The 9,781-nt window shown below is 38.4% G+C and overlaps 1 long non-coding RNA gene across 1 annotated transcript in view; it reads left to right on the top strand.

The window, feature by feature from the left end:
• The first annotated feature begins 739 nt into the window (after nt 1–739).
• The window catches only part of LOC140226425 (uncharacterized), a 79,489-nt gene continuing 70,447 nt past the window's right edge, over nt 740–9,781 (top strand). Inside the window, exon 1 of the long non-coding RNA XR_011900955.1 lies at nt 740–831. This is a non-coding gene — a long non-coding RNA (uncharacterized lncRNA). The remainder of the gene's footprint in view (nt 832–9,781) is intronic.

Raw genomic sequence — 9,781 nt, 5'->3', positions numbered from 1 at the left:
TTACAAACGAAAATACGGTAACACCGATTCTGGTTAGATATTCTTTTTTAGAAAAAGCAAGAGATTTTAAAAAAAATGGTGCAGGGGCACCGGGACGTGTTTTCGTGTGTGTTTGAGGGAGAGGGAGCATTGAGGTAAAAAAAAAAAATGATTGCCTCCCCCCCCCCTCCCACACACACACACACACACAGACACACATACATTTAAAGACACACAACATACACAAGGTGAACGGGAATCTGTCCTGATAGAATCCTTGGAATGTGATGGGGTTTGCTGTTGTTGAGTTATGATCGTTTGTTTCCTAAGAGGTCCAAATGTGGGAAGGTGGTTGCAATTCCATCCCCTTCCTGTTCTGTGTCCCTGCCATTACCTGAAAAATACCCAACAAGTGACGAGCATTATTTTCGAACCCGAGTCTCAAATCCGGTACAAACTAGTAAGAGATTGCTCCATAATCAAATAATGTTACAAGTACACTGTGTTTTTATGCAGACTGTGAAGTTATTGTTGATTGTTGATTGTTGATTTCAGTCAATGATAACTTTCGCTTGATAAAACGGGGCCAAGAACTCATGGGTGTCTATAGAATCAGAAAATGGTATAGCTCCACCTAGTGAGAAAGGGACACATTTTTCTGAGCGTCTTCTTTGATAGAATCGCGCCATCTATTGAAGGCCAACATAGGAATGCCATAGCTATAAAAGTACGTCACATGCTACATTATTTCTCACTTGGCACTGAGTTTAGTTGCTGGTGCACGCTGCAATCAAACAGGGCGTTAAGTTTTGGCGTGGCAAGCAGTCGGTGATTGGTGTGTTTTCAGTATACGTGAGTAGATATTACATGCAGTGTCAACATTTTCGTACAATGCACTAATTTATTGTCATTTTCTGTGAAGTGTGTGTTTTTTTCTCTCCACATTCAGAACTTATTTGAATATTTTTTCTTATGATTTTAAATACCATAATGCAATTTGGTCATCTGGTTCCTCCAACCCATGTGACACATTATCTTTATGTACACACGAAAACTTGTTTCCTATGCTTTGTTACGCAGATGGTAAATTGCTCACTTGAACATAATCCCGCAGAGATCAGTCTAATAACACATTCTTAACCCGTTCCTTCCGCAATTCTCTGAGTGCCTTTAATGCCCCCAAACGAGATTCTTTTCGCCCGTCGACAGAGAGGCACACAGGTTGGTAATCCAGCTGTGTGAAGGCAGTCAAGCGGTTCATTGTGTCCCTCATTTCTACGGTCAACTACATGTGCCCGTGGACAATGGAAATATCGATCGGGTGCGAGGTATGAATAGAGCGTGCGCTGATGAGCTCTCAGAATCTTTTGTTCTACACAAAACCAGGTACCTGAAAGAGGTGACTGGGGTCAGCGAACCCGCATTTCTAACTGATCTCAGCCTTGATCATTATGTACATGTTCGTACGAGTTTACAGCAGAACAAGCAAAAACTGAATCAGGAAAAGGTACATAATACTGTAAAAAACCATATTTTTTTAAACAGCAAGAGAATAAATCCTGATAGAATAAACTCTGATCTTTTTATCAAACCCACTTTTGTGAGCATTTTAGCACAAGGAAACATTAATTTGGGCCACTGAAATAGGCAACCTTGTCTTCATTTTGGGAACCTGGTAAACCAGGTTCCCGTATATCAGTTGCTCCCACGGGAACCTGGTAAACCATGTTCCCGTAAGGAACGGGTTAATAAAACATGAAGACCAAACTCTTACTGGTGTAAACAATAAGTGCAGGTAGATCCGCCGCCCAATTATTTTTTTTTTTTTTTGGTTTTTTGTTTCTGTTTTCTGTTTTTGTGTGTGTGTGTGTGTGTGTGTGTGTTTTTTTTTTTTTTTTTTTTGCTGTTCGTTGTGTTTAGGGTATATTATGTGGTTTCACACACAACATAAATATATATACGTTAAAATAGTTAATGACTTCTTCAAAAGCTCTATCTTATTATGGTAAATGAATATTCCCTTGAGCTTTTAGTAAACGTGCGTTACCTCAAATTTGTAATTTTGTCTACTTTTGTCAGCCTTAAAAGGGATGGTAAAGGTTTGGTTGAGGAAGGAATTCAGATTCTACCTTTTTTTTTCGAGAAAATGAAAAAAAAAAACACCTTATATGATATAAAAAAGCTTACAATAATCTAACGGTGACCGAAAAATTATTCCATGAAAATTGCTTTTAAAAGGATGAGATATCCCCCCAAAAATGTAAAAGAAAATAGTCGTAAAAAATGGTGGGCCCAACTTTGAATCTCCATCTCAACCTGATTTCCCGTCCCAAATTGAACTAGTGGTCGATCTTCTTATTTCTTTTTTCTTCTTCTTTTCTTTTTTTTTCGGCCAGCCTTTGCTACATTGATCAAGCTTTTTGTCAGGGCACTTGCTCTGACCTACTTATATTCGGTCGAGTTGAACAAAGACCCGTATCAGGATTGGTAAAGATACGTATCTTATGGCCTAATGAAAGAACTCATGATATTTAGTGTCAATAACACCTAACTTGATAACAAAGGAACAAAGAGTATGGGCTTTATGCAGTACTTTCGTAATAGGAAAATGTTATGTGTTAAGAACAAACAAAAACTAAAACTCGGCTTTTCTGGTAAAGGTAGAACATAAAAATGAAATTAAATCATCTAAGTTGGACTGTTTTCTCCTTGAACAGCGCTGATGCCTTTCCATGCTTAATTTTATCCGACGAAAGTAATTTTAGGGTATCTTTGGCCGGTATATGTGTCAATTGATAACATGGGTACTTCTTTCATATATTTTCGGCATTCGACTAGAAAATGAGCACACATTTCTTGAGAATTACTTTTCTGGCGGAGCCTTTTCTAGCTTCCACAAGTCGTAGTTCAAAGAAACGTTGACCCATAGAGCCTTACTTTTAAAATCCTTACTTTTAAAATCCTTCTTATTGTTTAATAGATTTGTAATAATCTTGGCCCATCTTACCTTTGACTTTATTTCTTTCCGATTCTCCACTCCAACCCGTTCTCTCCGTTCTTTCTCCACTTTCCAATTCTTACAAGGTCCAGGCACCCCTGCCCGGTGCCAGGTAAGAATGGCAGAGGTAAAAATGGCAGAGGTAAAAATGGCAGGGGTAAAAATGGCAGAGGTAAAAATGGCAGAGGTAAAAATGGCAGAGGTAAAAATGGCAGGGGTAAAAATGGCAGAGGTAAAAATGGCAGAGGTATTAATGTCAGAGGTAAAAATAGCAGAGGTTAAAATGGCAGAGGTAATAATGGCAGAGGTAATAATGTCAGAGGTAAAAATGGCAGAAGTAAAAATGACAGAGGTAATAATGGCAGAGGTAATAATGTCAGAGGTAAAAATGGCAGAGGTAAAAATGACAGAGGTAATAATGTCAGATGTAAAAATGGCAGAGGTAAAAATGGCAGAGGTAAAAATGTCAGAGGTAAAAATGGCAGAAGTAAAAATGTCAGAGGTAAAATGTCAGAGATAAACGTATGAAGAGGTTTTGAATGATAACCTAGCCAGAGCAAACTGTATTCATCGAATTATCAAATCCAAACTGCAGATTTGAAGAATATTTATTGAATTATGTTTTAAAAAGATTAGAGCACTCTCATTATTCCGAGTTTGATTCAAGTGCAGTGGGGTAATCTGTCTGTTCAGAGGAATACTAAAGGAGCTAAGAGTCTAGTAGGCCTATGGAAAATTGTTTTTATTATTATTGTTGTTATCATTATTATTATTATTATCATTATTATTATTATTAATATTGATATTATTATTACTATTATCTATCATTATAAGGGGGGTCCAACAATGCTGCAAAGCCCTTAAACAGTATAATCCTACGTTGTTTCGCCCAATGAAGTTATCACACACACACACACACACGCACGAACCCACTTTTGGTTAACATATGTGACCCTGCACCTCAAAACAAACAAGAAGTCGCCAGACATGAATTTTTAGTTAAGACAATATTCTGAAAGAGCAGACTTTAAGCTTTAAAATGATGTATAACTAAAATCAAATGGAATCTCCTAACCTATCTAAATATTGGAAAGAAAGCACAAACTCAGGAAAAGTGTGAACTGAGAAAAGAGGCTCTGAAGTACAGTGTCTATTCAAGCGCTTAATCTTTACCAAACCGTGCTGGCTGTGCGATGAATGGGACAAAAAACAGGAAGTAAACCACCAGAGTAACAACAATGAAGGAATTATCAGATTAAACTGAAATTAAGAATTCCTCATTAACACATTCTGTCCATAATTAATGCCAACTTTCAAAGCAGTAGCACTATCCTTTCAAAAGCTATTAGAGTTGAAAGTGAAGAATGTGGACAAGGTTTTTCAGGGATTCTAAAGACACACCTAATCACACTATTCGAAAAAAAAAAATATTCGAGATAAACTGCTAAAAAAACGCACTTTCCTGCCCGTTTTATGATACCAAATGTTGGCATAATGTAAAAGAAGACCCGCTCTTTCAGAAAATATGAAAAAGTCAAGTTCGGCTAGGTTGACCCATTTCACTTATTTTCAGTCCTCACGCAAAATCAGTGTGTGCGACTTTATGTTCGTTTTGAGGTGCACGGTCACATATACTTCTATACGCAGATATACATACTCTCACATACACACTCTTGCACAAACGAATTCCGCTCACGTCCAGGCTAGTATATTGTCATTATTTTTTTATTTTTTGAACTGTTTAGTGTAAAGAAGTGAAGGAGACATAGTCGAAGCAAACCACTAATTTTTCAAGTGTTCTATGTTATTTTCTCACATTCAGGTTTCGTAGGAGCCTATTTATCTCACAAGGCCTGATCACGACATAATGTAGAAGTAAAAATACAAAACGCAAAAAACAAACTACAGCAGACCTTCTGATGTATCGGCAGACATAAGTAAGCTCTAGCAAAATATTTCATTACATTGTTCAAGTATCATGATGGCGGAAAAACAAATATCTCGAAGTTTAATGAACACTTTGTGGTCACTTTACAAACTAATACCTATCAAAACTAGTGGAGACGAACTTAAGCAATAAACTGTCCTAAGAGTAAAAACCGATAGTTTTCCATGGGATTTCTTTCAATCATTGTTGAACGAATCCGCAGTCGAAAAAATGTAAATGTTTGATGCCTTTCAAACTTAGCTGTTGCTCCAAAGTTAGATTCCATTATGTTTAACATAGTAAATTTATCAACATGGTTTGTTGCTAAAGATTGGTAGATTCAGCCACCGAAAATGACGTTGTTCCCTCGTTATACAACAACAGTAAGAAAATCCAATCCAATCTCATCCAGGTAGATTGAAATCACTGCCTATGACTACCATATGATCGCGATTCAATTTACACAGGGATCGCTGAAGCTCTGCAAGACTCTCTTCGTCATTTTCACGACGCCGCCCTGTAGTACGCAGCCATATGAATAGTCTTAGACCCCGCCGTATTTAATTTACACAAGAGAATTTCACAATCCGTTTTTTTTTATGTTCTATGGAAGAACACGATCAGTGGTGGAAATGAGCGGCATGCTTGACGGAGGTCTGCGCTCTCAGAGTGCTTTTCTAGTTTGTTAGTTACCTCCACCAAGGGAGGAGGTTATGTTTTCGTTACCGTTGGTTTGTTCGTTCGTTAGTTAGTTAGTTAGTTTGTCCGTATGCAAAATATGTCAAAAAGAAGTTAACGGTTTGAGATTAAACTTGCAGGAAAGGTTGAGAATGGCACAAGTAGCAAACGATCAAATTTTTTGTGGTGATCCGAGAATTTTGGGGGAATTTATGAAGGATTTTTTATATTTTGGCAGGTAGGGTCAAAGAACTTGGGAGTTCAGGCTGCGCGTATTTGAGGTTTGCATGCCCGCACGAAAGTGCATGCTCTAGTTTCTGCTAGGGCGAGGCGCGCCGTGCAGCTGAGGGTTTATGACGTAACAAAGGTTTCTATATTGGGAAATTGGGCGACTTTCAGCACACAATGCTGTAAGTACGTACATCTGGGAGGGAATCACTGATATCTCTATGGAAGAACAAGATCAGTGGTGGAAGTGAGTTGCTTGGCGGAGGTCTTCGCTCTCAGAGTGCTTCGCTATTTCTTTTTTTTTTCCTTTTTTTTCTGGAACCGCTTTAGCAAAAAGTATTTTAGGGGTATGCAAAAAGTGATAGGGTCTATTATAAATTATTTGTACAGTATTTTGAAATGCTAGGCAAGATAGAAACATGTCGATTCATGAGGGTCACCTTTTTGAGAACAGGGGTGACTTCTGCAATTTTGCCACCCTTTACATGACTCGTGTACGGAAGCTTATAAGCGCCAACCAGATAACGAGATAAGAAGACGAGAAGACAAGCTAAATATCGAGAAGTCGAGTTATTGGAACTCGACAAGTCGACTTGTTTGGGTCAAGAAGACACGAAGCCGAGTTATTGAAACTCGGCACGTTGATTTGTTTTGGACGAGAAGACAAGATGGTAAGTTGTCGAAACTCAGCAAGTCGATTTGTTGGGGACAATAAGACAGTATAACGGGTTGTTGGATCTCGGAAAGTCGACTTGTTTTTGACATGAAGACAAGATGACGAGTTTTTAGAACGTGGCTAGTCTACTTGTTTGGGACAAGAGGACAAGATGATGAGTTGCCGAAACTTGGCAAGTCGACTCTTTTTTTGGACAAGAAGACAAGATGACGAGTTGTTGAAACCCGGCTTGTCTAGTTTGGGACAAGAAGACAAGATGACGAGTTGTTGAAACTCGGATAGTCTACTTGTTTTGGACAAGAAGACAAGATGATGAGTTGTTTGAACTCGGCAAGTAGATTTATTTGAGACAAAATGACAAGATGACGAATTGTCGGAACTTGGCAAGTCGGTTTGTTAAGGACAAGAAGACAAGAAAATGAGTTGTAGGAACGCAGCAAGGCGACTTGCTTTGGATAATAAGTAATAAAAAAGTCCTTAAACATTTTTTTTCAACATATTTTGACAGGATAACAAGATCAGCAGGTAAGTGCTGTTTTACATCAAGGTCCTGTACAATCCAACTATATAAATATAAAATCATGTTACATAAATTTAAGCATAAAATCACAACTAACAAGCAATCTGAGTTTTAAGGAGCAAAACGTCTAGTTGAAATCAGTAGTAACCAGATCAGTGTACGATATGAGAAAACAATATGATAGAAAAGGATATATTATAAGGGCGGAAAAAAATGATGGAAGATTAAATACACAATCAAACCATTAGGTGTACAAAAGGAGTTTAAAAAAAGTACAATTTCGTTGTACTTTCGCGGTGAATTAAAAAGTTGCTCCGTTCTGGTGGTTCTTTAACGCTTAATTGTGTGTGATTCTAAGCTTTTCTTGTAACCATTGCCTTCTTTTGTGCACGGAGGGAATGATGGAATTATTATTGAATGGAGCATAGTCATATATTTGTCGGTTATTGATGTTTTGGCCTTTTCCGCGCAAAGCCCGTGTCGAAATTGTCCTGTTGTAGTTGTGTTTTAATTCTACATTAGTTTTAATCTTTTATCATTCTAAGCATCGCTTTGTAAATATTGCTATGATTCTCATTTTGGATGGAATTACTGGGGGCCGGGGACTCCCCCAATATTTTCATTGCCAACTGCCCCAATCCCTCCCCCTACCCTTCAGGAGGAAAAATCAGGCGATTTGTCATGAACACATTATGTGTTATATTTTACTATTTCTGAAACCTGCGGGGGATGATTGTATATACCACCCCACCCCCAGCTATCTACGCCCCTGCTTGGTGCGGAGGGGTGCTCTGGGAGATGGGAACAGTATGATTGCGAAATATGATATTAATGCAGAAGTAAAGGAACGACCATAATATACATAAGTGACAGGTTTATGAACTGAGCTGCCTTCTCCCCTCCACCTCCGTAAATCTATCTATATATTGCCTCTGTTATCTTTTTTTTTTCTAGTTCTTGCAGCTTCTCCAAAAATTTAGTGCTAGTGGCCGAAGATAAATATGCCCTCTCCCAAGTCCACCCTTGGTAAATCAATGCTATGTGTTAATATCACATTTTGTTAATAAATGCTTATGATATTACTTTTGTCAATTGTTGTTTGTAGGTTGAATAACTCACAAGCCCTTATTCAGTGATTCTATTTTAAATTTCCTGAGTGAATGGCTATTAGATAGAACAGGTCTTTGACTTGGTTTTAATCCCAATCAGTTGCATGATTTATTTTCATTTTTTCCCAAAATTTCAAAATCTCAAATAAAGAGGCTTGAAGAGAAAGGAATATAGGTACGTCACTGTCGCAATTTATTCATAGTTTAATATAATTTCAGATAGTTTCAGATGCTTTAAAGAGCAAGTTGCTGCCTTCCGTCTGTCAAATACGTCAAATTCCAGCATTATTCTTTTCCATGATAACAATTTGTGGAATATGGCAAATAGCTTAAAAATCAGGAAGGAAATCAATTTTCACAGAGATTGCTGTCGTGTGGAAGAGAAACTCGGAATGCAAATCCACGACGCAATGAGGTTGCAAATGTAGCAAAGAAATCTGTATATCGACTTGCTGAGTTTCAACAACACAGCTTCTTGTTCCCTTGTCCAAACAACTTGTCATCTTGATTTCTTGTCCTAAACATGTCGACTTGGAGAGTTCCAACAGCTCATCATCTTGTCTTTTTATCCCCCAAAAGTCAATTTCCGAGTTTCAACAACTCGTTATCTTGTCTTTAGGTACCAAACAAGTCGACTTGCCGATTTTCAACTCGGCCTCTTGTCCCAAACAACTTGTCATCTTTAAATCTTGTCCCAAACAGTACTACTTGCTACATCCTAACAGCTCGTCATCTTTTCTTCTTGACCCAAACATGTCGACTTTGCCGAGTTTCAATAACTCTTGTCCTCTTGATTTCTTGTCCCAGCAACTTGTAATCTTGACTTCTCGTCCTTAACAAGTCGACTTGCCGCGTTCCAACTACTCATCATCTAAACTTCTTGTCTCAAACAAATCAACTTTGCGATTTTCGACCAAAGGTAATCTTGTCTTCTTGTCATAAACTAGTCGACTTTCTGAGTTCTTATAACTCTTCATCTTGTGTTCTTGTTCTAAACAACTCGACTTGCCGAGTTTCAACAACTGGTCATCTTGAATTCTTGCCCCAAACAAGTCGACTTTCCGAGTTTCAACAACTCGTCATCTTGTCTTTTTGTCCCAAACAAGTCGACTTGCCGAGTTCCAACAACCAGTCTTCTTGTATTTTTGTCCAAAGCAACTCGACTTGCCGAGTTTCGACAGCTCATCATCTTGTCTTCTCGTCCCAAACAAATCGACTCAACAACTCGGCTTCTTGTCTTCTTGACCCAAACAAGTCGGCTTGCTGAGTTCCAATAACTCGGCTTCTCGGTATTTAACTTGTCTTCTCGTCTTCTTATCGCGTCATCTGGTTGGCACTTATAAGTTTCCGTACACGTGCAATGAAACCTTTACGCGTGTTTTCTCGCGCATGTATATATTTTTTTTTTTGCGTTTTAATGTTTATAATAACGTACATCGTTTACGTCACGGTTTATGCACTCTTATCTCATAACCCGATGAAAATGTTTCGGATAAACCAGAATGAGGCCAGGTGAGGCGATATGCATTCTACCTGTTAAGTGAGGAAAACTAGGGGAATATTTTGTACATGTACGTAGCAACGGCGTAAATCCGTACTGAGGAGTGGGGGGGGGGGGGAGGGAGAGAAGCTTGGTCCCCCCCCCCCACACACACACACACAAACA

Source organism: Diadema setosum, chromosome 3, assembly GCF_964275005.1.
Source record: "Diadema setosum chromosome 3, eeDiaSeto1, whole genome shotgun sequence".
Lineage (NCBI taxonomy): Eukaryota > Metazoa > Echinodermata > Echinoidea > Diadematoida > Diadematidae > Diadema > Diadema setosum.
The sequence above is the reverse complement of the archived record's forward strand: the minus strand, read 5'-3'. Positions and strand labels throughout refer to the sequence as shown.